General features: G+C 49.4%; 21 non-coding genes across 21 annotated transcripts; 14 read left to right on the top strand and 7 right to left on the bottom strand.

Annotated features, from left to right (window-relative positions):
• The first annotated feature begins 572 nt into the window (after positions 1-572).
• Positions 573-644, top strand: Trnap-ugg. The gene has a single exon. It is a non-coding gene; the product is annotated as a tRNA-Pro (tRNA).
• A 601-nt stretch (positions 645-1245) lies between these two features.
• On the bottom strand, positions 1246-1318 carry Trnav-uac. Its single transcript has one exon. It is a non-coding gene; the product is annotated as a tRNA-Val (tRNA).
• A 235-nt stretch (positions 1319-1553) lies between these two features.
• On the top strand, positions 1554-1625 carry Trnap-cgg. Its single transcript has one exon. It is a non-coding gene; the product is annotated as a tRNA-Pro (tRNA).
• Positions 1626-3269: 1644 nt separating this feature from the next.
• On the top strand, positions 3270-3341 carry Trnap-ugg. The gene has a single exon. It is a non-coding gene; the product is annotated as a tRNA-Pro (tRNA).
• A 601-nt stretch (positions 3342-3942) lies between these two features.
• Trnav-uac lies at positions 3943-4015 on the bottom strand. Its single transcript has one exon. It is a non-coding gene; the product is annotated as a tRNA-Val (tRNA).
• A 235-nt stretch (positions 4016-4250) lies between these two features.
• On the top strand, positions 4251-4322 carry Trnap-cgg. The gene has a single exon. It is a non-coding gene; the product is annotated as a tRNA-Pro (tRNA).
• A 1644-nt stretch (positions 4323-5966) lies between these two features.
• Trnap-ugg lies at positions 5967-6038 on the top strand. Its single transcript has one exon. It is a non-coding gene; the product is annotated as a tRNA-Pro (tRNA).
• A 601-nt stretch (positions 6039-6639) lies between these two features.
• On the bottom strand, positions 6640-6712 carry Trnav-uac. Its single transcript has one exon. It is a non-coding gene; the product is annotated as a tRNA-Val (tRNA).
• A 235-nt stretch (positions 6713-6947) lies between these two features.
• On the top strand, positions 6948-7019 carry Trnap-cgg. Its single transcript has one exon. It is a non-coding gene; the product is annotated as a tRNA-Pro (tRNA).
• Positions 7020-8664: 1645 nt separating this feature from the next.
• Trnap-ugg lies at positions 8665-8736 on the top strand. Its single transcript has one exon. It is a non-coding gene; the product is annotated as a tRNA-Pro (tRNA).
• Positions 8737-9337: 601 nt separating this feature from the next.
• Trnav-uac lies at positions 9338-9410 on the bottom strand. The gene has a single exon. It is a non-coding gene; the product is annotated as a tRNA-Val (tRNA).
• Positions 9411-9645: 235 nt separating this feature from the next.
• Positions 9646-9717, top strand: Trnap-cgg. The gene has a single exon. It is a non-coding gene; the product is annotated as a tRNA-Pro (tRNA).
• Positions 9718-11360: 1643 nt separating this feature from the next.
• On the top strand, positions 11361-11432 carry Trnap-ugg. Its single transcript has one exon. It is a non-coding gene; the product is annotated as a tRNA-Pro (tRNA).
• Positions 11433-12033: 601 nt separating this feature from the next.
• Positions 12034-12106, bottom strand: Trnav-uac. The gene has a single exon. It is a non-coding gene; the product is annotated as a tRNA-Val (tRNA).
• A 235-nt stretch (positions 12107-12341) lies between these two features.
• Positions 12342-12413, top strand: Trnap-cgg. The gene has a single exon. It is a non-coding gene; the product is annotated as a tRNA-Pro (tRNA).
• A 1643-nt stretch (positions 12414-14056) lies between these two features.
• On the top strand, positions 14057-14128 carry Trnap-ugg. Its single transcript has one exon. It is a non-coding gene; the product is annotated as a tRNA-Pro (tRNA).
• A 601-nt stretch (positions 14129-14729) lies between these two features.
• On the bottom strand, positions 14730-14802 carry Trnav-uac. Its single transcript has one exon. It is a non-coding gene; the product is annotated as a tRNA-Val (tRNA).
• A 235-nt stretch (positions 14803-15037) lies between these two features.
• Trnap-cgg lies at positions 15038-15109 on the top strand. The gene has a single exon. It is a non-coding gene; the product is annotated as a tRNA-Pro (tRNA).
• A 1644-nt stretch (positions 15110-16753) lies between these two features.
• On the top strand, positions 16754-16825 carry Trnap-ugg. The gene has a single exon. It is a non-coding gene; the product is annotated as a tRNA-Pro (tRNA).
• A 601-nt stretch (positions 16826-17426) lies between these two features.
• On the bottom strand, positions 17427-17499 carry Trnav-uac. Its single transcript has one exon. It is a non-coding gene; the product is annotated as a tRNA-Val (tRNA).
• A 235-nt stretch (positions 17500-17734) lies between these two features.
• Positions 17735-17806, top strand: Trnap-cgg. Its single transcript has one exon. It is a non-coding gene; the product is annotated as a tRNA-Pro (tRNA).
• Positions 17807-17851: the final 45 nt, after the last annotated feature.

Consider the following 17851-nt stretch of genomic DNA (forward strand, 5'->3'; position numbering starts at 1 on the left):
CGCAGCTCCGATTTTTTTTTTTTTGTGTCTGACCTACTTTGAAAGACTTTGTAGTCGATTTACTTACTACTATCGCTGTTGGAAACCAGGTGATAACCGCACAGTATTTTAGAGACGATCAGGTAATGAAAATTTAGAATAAGTAAAACAGTATCAAAAGAAGTTGTGTGGTGGAGCAGCACATGCAATTCACGCTTCCTAGATAATCGTTACTGCATAGAATAATTCTTTTGTCTGCGGCGTCTTCAGTATCCGTCTTCTGGAAATTTTGCTTGCAGTATATTTTGCAATCTTTTCGTTATGAGTTGGTGCTTGGTTTCCCGATGTTCTTTTGTTTAGTGCATTCGCCTCCTCTTAACCCTGAGAAACCACATACCGAAACTGAGGCACTGCCGGCTGTTCATAAGCAGTGCTCGATGAAGTTATTTCGCTTTTTATTCGTTGCCTTTAATATTCTTCTCAACAGTGGTGAGTGCTGCCTGCAGAAAGCGTTTATCTTGCGAATTCGCGTGAAAGTTTGTGTTCCCTGTGAGGCCCACTACTTGGGATTAACTTGACTGCTCCAGCCAGGTGGCTCGTTGGTCTAGGGGTATGATTCCTGCTTTGGGTGCAGGAGGTCCCGGGTTCAAATCCCGGACGAGCCCTGCCATTTTGACCGTGCTGAAGCGTAGGTGGAACTCAGCCCCGGTTGCAGCTCCTCAATGAAGAGTAGACGCCTGTTATAGCACGTGGATATAACAAGAATGCGGCACCAGTAAAGTACGTAGGTGGAATTCGGTAGAAAGGCAGACGGTAATTTTGCATGCAACGGAAAACAAGGTTGTCTTTGCGGGATATGTGCACCGTGAGTGGAGATTCAGCTTAATTGTGCGACAGTCTACCCTCATCTTACTAGCGACGGCAACAACCAAGGGGTGGCATGTAAGATTGAGCGTGGCTAAGAGTTTCTCATTATTAGTTAGCATCACACTTTAACAGAGCTGTGACAAGGCGAGTAGGGTGAGCTCAGGAAAGCCAGTAGCAAGCGCACTTGAAGTAGCCCTGAAGAACCGGATTATAAATTTTGCCAGCCATAATGGAGCTAGGGGCGTTCTCAGTTACCAAATACCGGTGCAATAAGAGAGCTACAGTATTTGACAGTAAAATGACGCCCTATCCGTCTAGCATACAACATTGCTTGTCTCTGCATACGCGGACGTGAGGTCATCTCGGAAATGAAATCCGAAATATGGATTAAAATTGTTGTGTTCCCGCCCGGGATCGAACCGGGGACCTTCTGCGTGTAAAGCAGACGTGATAACCGCTACACCACGGAAACGACGGTTCTTTTCATGTACCACCCGGAGACTCGTAATAGCAACAGTTTTTCTTCTGTGTTAGCAAGGGCATCGGCTACGAGCTCCCTCCGATTCGTGAAGTTCCTGCAGTAAAAGACGTCGATGAAAACAATCCAACCGCGACAGACAGGGAGTACGCTGGCTGAGCTGCAGCCCTACATGGTGAGACCATCAAAGGTGGCGTCATTCACATGCAGTGCGTTTTCGGAACGAATAGGCTCGTTGGTCTATGGGTATGATTCCTGCTTCGGGTGCAGGAGGTCCCGGGTTCAAATCCCGGACGAGCCCTTGCGTTTTGTACAACGGTGTGGTAACAAATCGCATGGCGGTGGCTGTTTCGCGCATTTCCAGGCCTCCAAGTCAGCGCTAAAATCCGACAACCAGTTCTGAAACCGTTTCATGTTTCATTTGAGCCATGTGCACCCTGCTGATGGAACGTTTGAAGTTGATTTAAATGGTCACAGTAGAGATCGTAGCAAGTGTCTTGCTGAGTGCGACGAAAACGGGTTTCCGCCCGCAATCGAGCCGGGGACCTTCTGCGTGTTCGGCACGGCGCCTGGGCTCGGCGGCAGCTGCTGCTCTTTCCTTCCTTACGAGATACCGTCGATTCGCGCAGTCGTTATTGCAAAAGATGTCACCAAAGGCAATCGCTTCGTTAGCGGCACTTTGCCTGGGCTCCGCGGCAGCTCTACATGGAGGCACCAGCAGCCCAGCCAGGCCGCCGCCGGCACCGGTGCGCCACAGCGCAACGAGCCGGCGGCCGCCCTGCAATGCCCCTGTCGTTGCATATTCCACCCGCCCCATATCCTCTCCATGTCTGACTCACTACCCCAAATGACACTGCAGTCGACGTGCTTATTACTATCGCTTTTGGAAGAACCAAGGCGCAGTATTCTAGTGTCGAACCGGTACTGCAAATTGGGATTAAGCAAAAATTTATTGTGTGGTCGAGCGACAGCCTCGGCTCGCTCCTCCTACATGATCGCTTCTTGTGCGGAATAATTCCTAGCTCGCCGATGGCTTCAGAGTTGGTCTTCTCGAAGTTTTGCTTTCGCACTGCATTCCGCAATCTTTTCGTTATGAGTTGTGTGCTTCGGTTTCCCGACTTTCTTGTGTTTAGTGTGTTTGGCTTCTCTTAACCCTTAGCCACCGCTTGCCGAAATTTCCACACTATCATCTGTCGATCTGCAGAGCTCGATGAAGGCATCGCGGCCGTTCCTGAGCTCGTGGAACGGTCGAATCTGTAGTTGTTTCCAGATCTCTCCCACACAACGGCCTCCCAGAAGCTTGGATTACAGAAGTACGCCACTACTCCCAGCCGGAGATTCACGATTGAAAGCAGAATGACATGAGCTACACGCAGCTCCGATTTTTTTTTTTTTTTGTGTCTGACCTACTTTGAAAGACTTTGTAGTCGATTTACTTACTACTATCGCTGTTGGAAACCAGGTGATAACCGCACAGTATTTTAGAGACGATCAGGTAATGAAAATTTAGAATAAGTAAAACAGTATCAAAAGAAGTTGTGTGGTGGAGCAGCACATGCAATTCACGCTTCCTAGATAATCGTTACTGCATAGAATAATTCTTTTGTCTGCGGCGTCTTCAGTATCCGTCTTCTGGAAATTTTGCTTGCAGTATATTTTGCAATCTTTTCGTTATGAGTTGGTGCTTGGTTTCCCGATGTTCTTTTGTTTAGTGCATTCGCCTCCTCTTAACCCTGAGAAACCACATACCGAAACTGAGGCACTGCCGGCTGTTCATAAGCAGTGCTCGATGAAGTTATTTCGCTTTTTATTCGTTGCCTTTAATATTCTTCTCAACAGTGGTGAGTGCTGCCTGCAGAAAGCGTTTATCTTGCGAATTCGCGTGAAAGTTTGTGTTCCCTGTGAGGCCCACTACTTGGGATTAACTTGACTGCTCCAGCCAGGTGGCTCGTTGGTCTAGGGGTATGATTCCTGCTTTGGGTGCAGGAGGTCCCGGGTTCAAATCCCGGACGAGCCCTGCCATTTTGACCGTGCTGAAGCGTAGGTGGAACTCAGCCCCGGTTGCAGCTCCTCAATGAAGAGTAGACGCCTGTTATAGCACGTGGATATAACAAGAATGCGGCACCAGTAAAGTACGTAGGTGGAATTCGGTAGAAAGGCAGACGGTAATTTTGCATGCAACGGAAAACAAGGTTGTCTTTGCGGGATATGTGCACCGTGAGTGGAGATTCAGCTTAATTGTGCGACAGTCTACCCTCATCTTACTAGCGACGGCAACAACCAAGGGGTGGCATGTAAGATTGAGCGTGGCTAAGAGTTTCTCATTATTAGTTAGCATCACACTTTAACAGAGCTGTGACAAGGCGAGTAGGGTGAGCTCAGGAAAGCCAGTAGCAAGCGCACTTGAAGTAGCCCTGAAGAACCGGATTATAAATTTTGCCAGCCATAATGGAGCTAGGGGCGTTCTCAGTTACCAAATACCGGTGCAATAAGAGAGCTACAGTATTTGACAGTAAAATGACGCCCTATCCGTCTAGCATACAACATTGCTTGTCTCTGCATACGCGGACGTGAGGTCATCTCGGAAATGAAATCCGAAATATGGATTAAAATTGTTGTGTTCCCGCCCGGGATCGAACCGGGGACCTTCTGCGTGTAAAGCAGACGTGATAACCGCTACACCACGGAAACGACGGTTCTTTTCATGTACCACCCGGAGACTCGTAATAGCAACAGTTTTTCTTCTGTGTTAGCAAGGGCATCGGCTACGAGCTCCCTCCGATTCGTGAAGTTCCTGCAGTAAAAGACGTCGATGAAAACAATCCAACCGCGACAGACAGGGAGTACGCTGGCTGAGCTGCAGCCCTACATGGTGAGACCATCAAAGGTGGCGTCATTCACATGCAGTGCGTTTTCGGAACGAATAGGCTCGTTGGTCTATGGGTATGATTCCTGCTTCGGGTGCAGGAGGTCCCGGGTTCAAATCCCGGACGAGCCCTTGCGTTTTGTACAACGGTGTGGTAACAAATCGCATGGCGGTGGCTGTTTCGCGCATTTCCAGGCCTCCAAGTCAGCGCTAAAATCCGACAACCAGTTCTGAAACCGTTTCATGTTTCATTTGAGCCATGTGCACCCTGCTGATGGAACGTTTGAAGTTGATTTAAATGGTCACAGTAGAGATCGTAGCAAGTGTCTTGCTGAGTGCGACGAAAACGGGTTTCCGCCCGCAATCGAGCCGGGGACCTTCTGCGTGTTCGGCACGGCGCCTGGGCTCGGCGGCAGCTGCTGCTCTTTCCTTCCTTACGAGATACCGTCGATTCGCGCAGTCGTTATTGCAAAAGATGTCACCAAAGGCAATCGCTTCGTTAGCGGCACTTTGCCTGGGCTCCGCGGCAGCTCTACATGGAGGCACCAGCAGCCCAGCCAGGCCGCCGCCGGCACCGGTGCGCCACAGCGCAAGGAGCCGGCGGCCGCCCTGCAATGCCCCTGTCGTTGCATATTCCACCCGCCCCATATCCTCTCCATGTCTGACTCACTACCCCAAATGACACTGCAGTCGACGTGCTTATTACTATCGCTTTTGGAAGAACCAAGGCGCAGTATTCTAGTGTCGAACCGGTACTGCAAATTGGGATTAAGCAAAAATTTATTGTGTGGTCGAGCGACAGCCTCGGCTCGCTCCTCCTACATGATCGCTTCTTGTGCGGAATAATTCCTAGCTCGCCGATGGCTTCAGAGTTGGTCTTCTCGAAGTTTTGCTTTCGCACTGCATTCCGCAATCTTTTCGTTATGAGTTGTGTGCTTCGGTTTCCCGACTTTCTTGTGTTTAGTGTGTTTGGCTTCTCTTAACCCTTAGCCACCGCTTGCCGAAATTTCCACACTATCATCTGTCGATCTGCAGAGCTCGATGAAGGCATCGCGGCCGTTCCTGAGCTCGTGGAACGGTCGAATCTGTAGTTGTTTCCAGATCTCTCCCACACAACGGCCTCCCAGAAGCTTGGATTACAGAAGTACGCCACTACTCCCAGCCGGAGATTCACGATTGAAAGCAGAATGACATGAGCTACACGCAGCTCCGATTTTTTTTTTTTTTTGTGTCTGACCTACTTTGAAAGACTTTGTAGTCGATTTACTTACTACTATCGCTGTTGGAAACCAGGTGATAACCGCACAGTATTTTAGAGACGATCAGGTAATGAAAATTTAGAATAAGTAAAACAGTATCAAAAGAAGTTGTGTGGTGGAGCAGCACATGCAATTCACGCTTCCTAGATAATCGTTACTGCATAGAATAATTCTTTTGTCTGCGGCGTCTTCAGTATCCGTCTTCTGGAAATTTTGCTTGCAGTATATTTTGCAATCTTTTCGTTATGAGTTGGTGCTTGGTTTCCCGATGTTCTTTTGTTTAGTGCATTCGCCTCCTCTTAACCCTGAGAAACCACATACCGAAACTGAGGCACTGCCGGCTGTTCATAAGCAGTGCTCGATGAAGTTATTTCGCTTTTTATTCGTTGCCTTTAATATTCTTCTCAACAGTGGTGAGTGCTGCCTGCAGAAAGCGTTTATCTTGCGAATTCGCGTGAAAGTTTGTGTTCCCTGTGAGGCCCACTACTTGGGATTAACTTGACTGCTCCAGCCAGGTGGCTCGTTGGTCTAGGGGTATGATTCCTGCTTTGGGTGCAGGAGGTCCCGGGTTCAAATCCCGGACGAGCCCTGCCATTTTGACCGTGCTGAAGCGTAGGTGGAACTCAGCCCCGGTTGCAGCTCCTCAATGAAGAGTAGACGCCTGTTATAGCACGTGGATATAACAAGAATGCGGCACCAGTAAAGTACGTAGGTGGAATTCGGTAGAAAGGCAGACGGTAATTTTGCATGCAACGGAAAACAAGGTTGTCTTTGCGGGATATGTGCACCGTGAGTGGAGATTCAGCTTAATTGTGCGACAGTCTACCCTCATCTTACTAGCGACGGCAACAACCAAGGGGTGGCATGTAAGATTGAGCGTGGCTAAGAGTTTCTCATTATTAGTTAGCATCACACTTTAACAGAGCTGTGACAAGGCGAGTAGGGTGAGCTCAGGAAAGCCAGTAGCAAGCGCACTTGAAGTAGCCCTGAAGAACCGGATTATAAATTTTGCCAGCCATAATGGAGCTAGGGGCGTTCTCAGTTACCAAATACCGGTGCAATAAGAGAGCTACAGTATTTGACAGTAAAATGACGCCCTATCCGTCTAGCATACAACATTGCTTGTCTCTGCATACGCGGACGTGAGGTCATCTCGGAAATGAAATCCGAAATATGGATTAAAATTGTTGTGTTCCCGCCCGGGATCGAACCGGGGACCTTCTGCGTGTAAAGCAGACGTGATAACCGCTACACCACGGAAACGACGGTTCTTTTCATGTACCACCCGGAGACTCGTAATAGCAACAGTTTTTCTTCTGTGTTAGCAAGGGCATCGGCTACGAGCTCCCTCCGATTCGTGAAGTTCCTGCAGTAAAAGACGTCGATGAAAACAATCCAACCGCGACAGACAGGGAGTACGCTGGCTGAGCTGCAGCCCTACATGGTGAGACCATCAAAGGTGGCGTCATTCACATGCAGTGCGTTTTCGGAACGAATAGGCTCGTTGGTCTATGGGTATGATTCCTGCTTCGGGTGCAGGAGGTCCCGGGTTCAAATCCCGGACGAGCCCTTGCGTTTTGTACAACGGTGTGGTAACAAATCGCATGGCGGTGGCTGTTTCGCGCATTTCCAGGCCTCCAAGTCAGCGCTAAAATCCGACAACCAGTTCTGAAACCGTTTCATGTTTCATTTGAGCCATGTGCACCCTGCTGATGGAACGTTTGAAGTTGATTTAAATGGTCACAGTAGAGATCGTAGCAAGTGTCTTGCTGAGTGCGACGAAAACGGGTTTCCGCCCGCAATCGAGCCGGGGACCTTCTGCGTGTTCGGCACGGCGCCTGGGCTCGGCGGCAGCTGCTGCTCTTTCCTTCCTTACGAGATACCGTCGATTCGCGCAGTCGTTATTGCAAAAGATGTCACCAAAGGCAATCGCTTCGTTAGCGGCACTTTGCCTGGGCTCCGCGGCAGCTCTACATGGAGGCACCAGCAGCCCAGCCAGGCCGCCGCCGGCACCGGTGCGCCACAGCGCAACGAGCCGGCGGCCGCCCTGCAATGCCCCTGTCGTTGCATATTCCACCCGCCCCATATCCTCTCCATGTCTGACTCACTACCCCAAATGACACTGCAGTCGACGTGCTTATTACTATCGCTTTTGGAAGAACCAAGGCGCAGTATTCTAGTGTCGAACCGGTACTGCAAATTGGGATTAAGCAAAAATTTATTGTGTGGTCGAGCGACAGCCTCGGCTCGCTCCTCCTACATGATCGCTTCTTGTGCGGAATAATTCCTAGCTCGCCGATGGCTTCAGAGTTGGTCTTCTCGAAGTTTTGCTTTCGCACTGCATTCCGCAATCTTTTCGTTATGAGTTGTGTGCTTCGGTTTCCCGACTTTCTTGTGTTTAGTGTGTTTGGCTTCTCTTAACCCTTAGCCACCGCTTGCCGAAATTTCCACACTATCATCTGTCGATCTGCAGAGCTCGATGAAGGCATCGCGGCCGTTCCTGAGCTCGTGGAACGGTCGAATCTGTAGTTGTTTCCAGATCTCTCCCACACAACGGCCTCCCAGAAGCTTGGATTACAGAAGTACGCCACTACTCCCAGCCGGAGATTCACGATTGAAAGCAGAATGACATGAGCTACACGCAGCTCCGATTTTTTTTTTTTTTTTGTGTCTGACCTACTTTGAAAGACTTTGTAGTCGATTTACTTACTACTATCGCTGTTGGAAACCAGGTGATAACCGCACAGTATTTTAGAGACGATCAGGTAATGAAAATTTAGAATAAGTAAAACAGTATCAAAAGAAGTTGTGTGGTGGAGCAGCACATGCAATTCACGCTTCCTAGATAATCGTTACTGCATAGAATAATTCTTTTGTCTGCGGCGTCTTCAGTATCCGTCTTCTGGAAATTTTGCTTGCAGTATATTTTGCAATCTTTTCGTTATGAGTTGGTGCTTGGTTTCCCGATGTTCTTTTGTTTAGTGCATTCGCCTCCTCTTAACCCTGAGAAACCACATACCGAAACTGAGGCACTGCCGGCTGTTCATAAGCAGTGCTCGATGAAGTTATTTCGCTTTTTATTCGTTGCCTTTAATATTCTTCTCAACAGTGGTGAGTGCTGCCTGCAGAAAGCGTTTATCTTGCGAATTCGCGTGAAAGTTTGTGTTCCCTGTGAGGCCCACTACTTGGGATTAACTTGACTGCTCCAGCCAGGTGGCTCGTTGGTCTAGGGGTATGATTCCTGCTTTGGGTGCAGGAGGTCCCGGGTTCAAATCCCGGACGAGCCCTGCCATTTTGACCGTGCTGAAGCGTAGGTGGAACTCAGCCCCGGTTGCAGCTCCTCAATGAAGAGTAGACGCCTGTTATAGCACGTGGATATAACAAGAATGCGGCACCAGTAAAGTACGTAGGTGGAATTCGGTAGAAAGGCAGACGGTAATTTTGCATGCAACGGAAAACAAGGTTGTCTTTGCGGGATATGTGCACCGTGAGTGGAGATTCAGCTTAATTGTGCGACAGTCTACCCTCATCTTACTAGCGACGGCAACAACCAAGGGGTGGCATGTAAGATTGAGCGTGGCTAAGAGTTTCTCATTATTAGTTAGCATCACACTTTAACAGAGCTGTGACAAGGCGAGTAGGGTGAGCTCAGGAAAGCCAGTAGCAAGCGCACTTGAAGTAGCCCTGAAGAACCGGATTATAAATTTTGCCAGCCATAATGGAGCTAGGGGCGTTCTCAGTTACCAAATACCGGTGCAATAAGAGAGCTACAGTATTTGACAGTAAAATGACGCCCTATCCGTCTAGCATACAACATTGCTTGTCTCTGCATACGCGGACGTGAGGTCATCTCGGAAATGAAATCCGAAATATGGATTAAAATTGTTGTGTTCCCGCCCGGGATCGAACCGGGGACCTTCTGCGTGTAAAGCAGACGTGATAACCGCTACACCACGGAAACGACGGTTCTTTTCATGTACCACCCGGAGACTCGTAATAGCAACAGTTTTTCTTCTGTGTTAGCAAGGGCATCGGCTACGAGCTCCCTCCGATTCGTGAAGTTCCTGCAGTAAAAGACGTCGATGAAAACAATCCAACCGCGACAGACAGGGAGTACGCTGGCTGAGCTGCAGCCCTACATGGTGAGACCATCAAAGGTGGCGTCATTCACATGCAGTGCGTTTTCGGAACGAATAGGCTCGTTGGTCTATGGGTATGATTCCTGCTTCGGGTGCAGGAGGTCCCGGGTTCAAATCCCGGACGAGCCCTTGCGTTTTGTACAACGGTGTGGTAACAAATCGCATGGCGGTGGCTGTTTCGCGCATTTCCAGGCCTCCAAGTCAGCGCTAAAATCCGACAACCAGTTCTGAAACCGTTTCATGTTTCATTTGAGCCATGTGCACCCTGCTGATGGAACGTTTGAAGTTGATTTAAATGGTCACAGTAGAGATCGTAGCAAGTGTCTTGCTGAGTGCGACGAAAACGGGTTTCCGCCCGCAATCGAGCCGGGGACCTTCTGCGTGTTCGGCACGGCGCCTGGGCTCGGCGGCAGCTGCTGCTCTTTCCTTCCTTACGAGATACCGTCGATTCGCGCAGTCGTTATTGCAAAAGATGTCACCAAAGGCAATCGCTTCGTTAGCGGCACTTTGCCTGGGCTCCGCGGCAGCTCTACATGGAGGCACCAGCAGCCCAGCCAGGCCGCCGCCGGCACCGGTGCGCCACAGCGCAAGGAGCCGGCGGCCGCCCTGCAATGCCCCTGTCGTTGCATATTCCACCCGCCCCATATCCTCTCCATGTCTGACTCACTACCCCAAATGACACTGCAGTCGACGTGCTTATTACTATCGCTTTTGGAAGAACCAAGGCGCAGTATTCTAGTGTCGAACCGGTACTGCAAATTGGGATTAAGCAAAAATTTATTGTGTGGTCGAGCGACAGCCTCGGCTCGCTCCTCCTACATGATCGCTTCTTGTGCGGAATAATTCCTAGCTCGCCGATGGCTTCAGAGTTGGTCTTCTCGAAGTTTTGCTTTCGCACTGCATTCCGCAATCTTTTCGTTATGAGTTGTGTGCTTCGGTTTCCCGACTTTCTTGTGTTTAGTGTGTTTGGCTTCTCTTAACCCTTAGCCACCGCTTGCCGAAATTTCCACACTATCATCTGTCGATCTGCAGAGCTCGATGAAGGCATCGCGGCCGTTCCTGAGCTCGTGGAACGGTCGAATCTGTAGTTGTTTCCAGATCTCTCCCACACAACGGCCTCCCAGAAGCTTGGATTACAGAAGTACGCCACTACTCCCAGCCGGAGATTCACGATTGAAAGCAGAATGACATGAGCTACACGCAGCTCCGATTTTTTTTTTTTTTGTGTCTGACCTACTTTGAAAGACTTTGTAGTCGATTTACTTACTACTATCGCTGTTGGAAACCAGGTGATAACCGCTCAGTATTTTAGAGACGATCAGGTAATGAAAATTTAGAATAAGTAAAACAGTATCAAAAGAAGTTGTGTGGTGGAGCAGCACATGCAATTCACGCTTCCTAGATAATCGTTACTGCATAGAATAATTCTTTTGTCTGCGGCGTCTTCAGTATCCGTCTTCTGGAAATTTTGCTTGCAGTATATTTTGCAATCTTTTCGTTATGAGTTGGTGCTTGGTTTCCCGATGTTCTTTTGTTTAGTGCATTCGCCTCCTCTTAACCCTGAGAAACCACATACCGAAACTGAGGCACTGCCGGCTGTTCATAAGCAGTGCTCGATGAAGTTATTTCGCTTTTTATTCGTTGCCTTTAATATTCTTCTCAACAGTGGTGAGTGCTGCCTGCAGAAAGCGTTTATCTTGCGAATTCGCGTGAAAGTTTGTGTTCCCTGTGAGGCCCACTACTTGGGATTAACTTGACTGCTCCAGCCAGGTGGCTCGTTGGTCTAGGGGTATGATTCCTGCTTTGGGTGCAGGAGGTCCCGGGTTCAAATCCCGGACGAGCCCTGCCATTTTGACCGTGCTGAAGCGTAGGTGGAACTCAGCCCCGGTTGCAGCTCCTCAATGAAGAGTAGACGCCTGTTATAGCACGTGGATATAACAAGAATGCGGCACCAGTAAAGTACGTAGGTGGAATTCGGTAGAAAGGCAGACGGTAATTTTGCATGCAACGGAAAACAAGGTTGTCTTTGCGGGATATGTGCACCGTGAGTGGAGATTCAGCTTAATTGTGCGACAGTCTACCCTCATCTTACTAGCGACGGCAACAACCAAGGGGTGGCATGTAAGATTGAGCGTGGCTAAGAGTTTCTCATTATTAGTTAGCATCACACTTTAACAGAGCTGTGACAAGGCGAGTAGGGTGAGCTCAGGAAAGCCAGTAGCAAGCGCACTTGAAGTAGCCCTGAAGAACCGGATTATAAATTTTGCCAGCCATAATGGAGCTAGGGGCGTTCTCAGTTACCAAATACCGGTGCAATAAGAGAGCTACAGTATTTGACAGTAAAATGACGCCCTATCCGTCTAGCATACAACATTGCTTGTCTCTGCATACGCGGACGTGAGGTCATCTCGGAAATGAAATCCGAAATATGGATTAAAATTGTTGTGTTCCCGCCCGGGATCGAACCGGGGACCTTCTGCGTGTAAAGCAGACGTGATAACCGCTACACCACGGAAACGACGGTTCTTTTCATGTACCACCCGGAGACTCGTAATAGCAACAGTTTTTCTTCTGTGTTAGCAAGGGCATCGGCTACGAGCTCCCTCCGATTCGTGAAGTTCCTGCAGTAAAAGACGTCGATGAAAACAATCCAACCGCGACAGACAGGGAGAACGCTGGCTGAGCTGCAGCCCTACATGGTGAGACCATCAAAGGTGGCGTCATTCACATGCAGTGCGTTTTCGGAACGAATAGGCTCGTTGGTCTAGGGGTATGATTCCTGCTTCGGGTGCAGGAGGTCCCGGGTTCAAATCCCGGACGAGCCCTTGCGTTTTGTACAACGGTGTGGTAACAAATCGCATGGCGGTGGCTGTTTCGCGCATTTCCAGGCCTCCAAGTCAGCGCTAAAATCCGACAACCAGTTCTGAAACCGTTTCATGTTTCATTTGAGCCATGTGCACCCTGCTGATGGAACGTTTGAAGTTGATTTAAATGGTCACAGTAGAGATCGTAGCAAGTGTCTTGCTGAGTGCGACGAAAACGGGTTTCCGCCCGCAATCGAGCCGGGGACCTTCTGCGTGTTCGGCACGGCGCCTGGGCTCGGCGGCAGCTGCTGCTCTTTCCTTCCTTACGAGATACCGTCGATTCGCGCAGTCGTTATTGCAAAAGATGTCACCAAAGGCAATCGCTTCGTTAGCGGCACTTTGCCTGGGCTCCGCGGCAGCTCTACATGGAGGCACCAGCAGCCCAGCCAGGCCGCCGCCGGCACCGGTGCGCCACAGCGCAACGAGCCGGCGGCCGCCCTGCAATGCCCCTGTCGTTGCATATTCCACCCGCCCCATATCCTCTCCATGTCTGACTCACTACCCCAAATGACACTGCAGTCGACGTGCTTATTACTATCGCTTTTGGAAGAACCAAGGCGCAGTATTCTAGTGTCGAACCGGTACTGCAAATTGGGATTAAGCAAAAATTTATTGTGTGGTCGAGCGACAGCCTCGGCTCGCTCCTCCTACATGATCGCTTCTTGTGCGGAATAATTCCTAGCTCGCCGATGGCTTCAGAGTTGGTCTTCTCGAAGTTTTGCTTTCGCACTGCATTCCGCAATCTTTTCGTTATGAGTTGTGTGCTTCGGTTTCCCGACTTTCTTGTGTTTAGTGTGTTTGGCTTCTCTTAACCCTTAGCCACCGCTTGCCGAAATTTCCACACTATCATCTGTCGATCTGCAGAGCTCGATGAAGGCATCGCGGCCGTTCCTGAGCTCGTGGAACGGTCGAATCTGTAGTTGTTTCCAGATCTCTCCCACACAACGGCCTCCCAGAAGCTTGGATTACAGAAGTACGCCACTACTCCCAGCCGGAGATTCACGATTGAAAGCAGAATGACATGAGCTACACGCAGCTCCGATTTTTTTTTTTTTTGTGTCTGACCTACTTTGAAAGACTTTGTAGTCGATTTACTTACTACTATCGCTGTTGGAAACCAGGTGATAACCGCTCAGTATTTTAGAGACGATCAGGTAATGAAAATTTAGAATAAGTAAAACAGTATCAAAAGAAGTTGTGTGGTGGAGCAGCACATGCAATTCACGCTTCCTAGATAATCGTTACTGCATAGAATAATTCTTTTGTCTGCGGCGTCTTCAGTATCCGTCTTCTGGAAATTTTGCTTGCAGTATATTTTGCAATCTTTTCGTTATGAGTTGGTGCTTGGTTTCCCGATGTTCTTTTGTTTAGTGCATTCGCCTCCTCTTAACCCTGAGAAACCACATACCGAAACTGAGGCACTGCCGGCTGTTCATAAGCAGTGCTCGATGAAGTTATTTCGCTTTTTATTCGTTGCCTTTAATATTCTTCTCAACAGTGGTGAGTGCTGCCTGCAGAAAGCGTTTATCTTGCGAATTCGCGTGAAAGTTTGTGTTCCCTGTGAGGCCCACTACTTGGGATTAACTTGACTGCTCCAGCCAGGTGGCTCGTTGGTCTAGGGGTATGATTCCTGCTTTGGGTGCAGGAGGTCCCGGGTTCAAATCCCGGACGAGCCCTGCCATTTTGACCGTGCTGAAGCGTAGGTGGAACTCAGCCCCGGTTGCAGCTCCTCAATGAAGAGTAGACGCCTGTTATAGCACGTGGATATAACAAGAATGCGGCACCAGTAAAGTACGTAGGTGGAATTCGGTAGAAAGGCAGACGGTAATTTTGCATGCAACGGAAAACAAGGTTGTCTTTGCGGGATATGTGCACCGTGAGTGGAGATTCAGCTTAATTGTGCGACAGTCTACCCTCATCTTACTAGCGACGGCAACAACCAAGGGGTGGCATGTAAGATTGAGCGTGGCTAAGAGTTTCTCATTATTAGTTAGCATCACACTTTAACAGAGCTGTGACAAGGCGAGTAGGGTGAGCTCAGGAAAGCCAGTAGCAAGCGCACTTGAAGTAGCCCTGAAGAACCGGATTATAAATTTTGCCAGCCATAATGGAGCTAGGGGCGTTCTCAGTTACCAAATACCGGTGCAATAAGAGAGCTACAGTATTTGACAGTAAAATGACGCCCTATCCGTCTAGCATACAACATTGCTTGTCTCTGCATACGCGGACGTGAGGTCATCTCGGAAATGAAATCCGAAATATGGATTAAAATTGTTGTGTTCCCGCCCGGGATCGAACCGGGGACCTTCTGCGTGTAAAGCAGACGTGATAACCGCTACACCACGGAAACGACGGTTCTTTTCATGTACCACCCGGAGACTCGTAATAGCAACAGTTTTTCTTCTGTGTTAGCAAGGGCATCGGCTACGAGCTCCCTCCGATTCGTGAAGTTCCTGCAGTAAAAGACGTCGATGAAAACAATCCAACCGCGACAGACAGGGAGAACGCTGGCTGAGCTGCAGCCCTACATGGTGAGACCATCAAAGGTGGCGTCATTCACATGCAGTGCGTTTTCGGAACGAATAGGCTCGTTGGTCTAGGGGTATGATTCCTGCTTCGGGTGCAGGAGGTCCCGGGTTCAAATCCCGGACGAGCCCTTGCGTTTTGTACAACGGTGTGGTAACAAATCGCATGGCGGTGGCTGTTTCGCGCATTTCCAGGCCTCCAAGTCAGCGCTAAAATCCGACAACCAGTTCTGAAACCGTTTCATGTTTCATTTGAGCCATGTGCACCCTGCTGATGGAACGTTTGAAGTTGATTTAAATGGTCACAGTAGAGATCGTAGCAAGTGTCTTGCTGAGTGCGACGAAAACGGGTTTCCGCCCGCAATCGAGCCGGGGACCTTCTGCGTGTTCGGCACGGCGCCTGGGCTCGGCGGCAGCTGCTGCTCTTTCCTTCCTTACGAGATACCGTCGATTCGCGCAGTCGTTATTGCAAAAGATGTCACCAAAGGCAATCGCTTCGTTAGCGGCACTTTGCCTGGGCTCCGCGGCAGCTCTACAAGGAGGCACCAGCAGCCCAGCCAGGCCGCCGCCGGCACCGGTGCGCCACAGCGCAACGAGCCGGCGGCCGCCCTGCAATGCCCCTGTCGTTGCATATTCCACCCGCCCCATATCCTCTCCATGTCTGACTCACTACCCCAAATGACACTGCAGTCGACGTGCTTATTACTATCGCTTTTGGAAGAACCAAGGCGCAGTATTCTAGTGTCGAACCGGTACTGCAAATTGGGATTAAGCAAAAATTTATTGTGTGGTCGAGCGACAGCCTCGGCTCGCTCCTCCTACATGATCGCTTCTTGTGCGGAATAATTCCTAGCTCGCCGATGGCTTCAGAGTTGGTCTTCTCGAAGTTTTGCTTTCGCACTGCATTCCGCAATCTTTTCGTTATGAGTTGTGTGCTTCGGTTTCCCGACTTTCTTGTGTTTAGTGTGTTTGGCTTCTCTTAACCCTTAGCCACCGCTTGCCGAAATTTCCACACTATCATCTGTCGATCTGCAGAGCTCGATGAAGGCATCGCGGCCGTTCCTGAGCTCGTGGAACGGTCGAATCTGTAGTTGTTTCCAGATCTCTCCCACACAACGGCCTCCCAGAAGCTTGGATTACAGAAGTACGCCACTACTCCCAGCCGGAGATTCACGATTGAAAGCAGAATGACATGAGCTACACGCAGCTCCGATTTTTTTTTTTTTTTGTGTCTGACCTACTTTGAAAGACTTTGTAGTCGATTTACTTACTACTATCGCTGTTGGAAACCAGGTGATAACCGCACAGTATTTTAGAGACGATCAGGTAATGAAAATTTAGAATAAGTAAAACAGTATCAAAAGAAGTTGTGTGGTGGAGCAGCACATGCAATTCACGCTTCCTAGATAATCGTTACTGCATAGAATAATTCTTTTGTCTGCGGCGTCTTCAGTATCCGTCTTCTGGAAATTTTGCTTGCAGTATATTTTGCAATCTTTTCGTTATGAGTTGGTGCTTGGTTTCCCGATGTTCTTTTGTTTAGTGCATTCGCCTCCTCTTAACCCTGAGAAACCACATACCGAAACTGAGGCACTGCCGGCTGTTCATAAGCAGTGCTCGATGAAGTTATTTCGCTTTTTATTCGTTGCCTTTAATATTCTTCTCAACAGTGGTGAGTGCTGCCTGCAGAAAGCGTTTATCTTGCGAATTCGCGTGAAAGTTTGTGTTCCCTGTGAGGCCCACTACCTGGGATTAACTTTACTGCTCCAGCCAGGTGGCTCGTTGGTCTAGGGGTATGATTCCTGCTTTGGGTGCAGGAGGTCCCGGGTTCAAATCCCGGACGAGCCCTGCCATTTTGACCGTGCTGAAGCGTAGATGGAACTCAGCCCCGGTTGCAGCTCCTCAATGAAGAGTAGACGCCTGTTATAGCACGTGGATATAACAAGAATGCGGCACCAGTAAAGTACGTAGGTGGAATTCGGTAGAAAGGCAGACGGTAATTTTGCATGCAACGGAAAACAAGGTTGTCTTTGCGGGATATGTGCACCGTGAGTGGAGATTCAGCTTAATTGTGCGACAGTCTACCCTCATCTTACTAGCGACGGCAACAACCAAGGGGTGGCATGTAAGATTGAGCGTGGCTAAGAGTTTCTCATTATTAGTTAGCATCACACTTTGACAGAGCTGTGACAAGGCGAGTAGGGTGAGCTCAGGAAAGCCAGTAGCAAGCGCACTTGAAGTAGCCCTGAAGAACCGGATTATAAATTTTGCCAGCCATAATGGAGCTAGGGGCGTTGTCAGTTACCAAATACCGGTGCAATAAGAGAGCTACAGTATTTGACAGTAAAATGACGCCCTATCCGTCTAGCATACAACATTGCTTGTCTCTGCATACGCGGACGTGAGGTCATCTCGGAAATGAAATCCGAAATATAGATTAAAATTGTTGTGTTCCCGCCCGGGATCGAACCGGGGACCTTCTGCATGTAAAGCAGACGTGATAACCGCTACACCACGGAAACGACGGTTCTTTTCATGTACCACCCGGAGACTCGTAATAGCAACAGTTTTTCTTCTGTGTTAGCAAGGGCATCGGCTACGAGCTCCCTCCGATTCGTGAAGTTCCTGCAGTAAAAGACGTCGATGAAAACAATCCAACCGCGACAGACAGGGAGAACGCTGGCTGAGCTGCAGCCCTACATGGTGAGACCATCAAAGGTGGCGTCATTGACATGCAGTGCGTTTTCGGAACGAATCGGCTCGTTGGTCTAGGGGTATGATTCCTGCTTCGGGTGCAGGAGGTCCCGGGTTCAAATCCCGGACGAGCCCTTGCGTTTTGTACAACGGTGTGGTAACAAATCGCATGGCGGTGGC

This window comes from Schistocerca americana, chromosome 2, assembly GCF_021461395.2.
Source record: "Schistocerca americana isolate TAMUIC-IGC-003095 chromosome 2, iqSchAmer2.1, whole genome shotgun sequence".
Classification (NCBI taxonomy): Eukaryota; Metazoa; Arthropoda; class Insecta; order Orthoptera; family Acrididae; genus Schistocerca; species Schistocerca americana.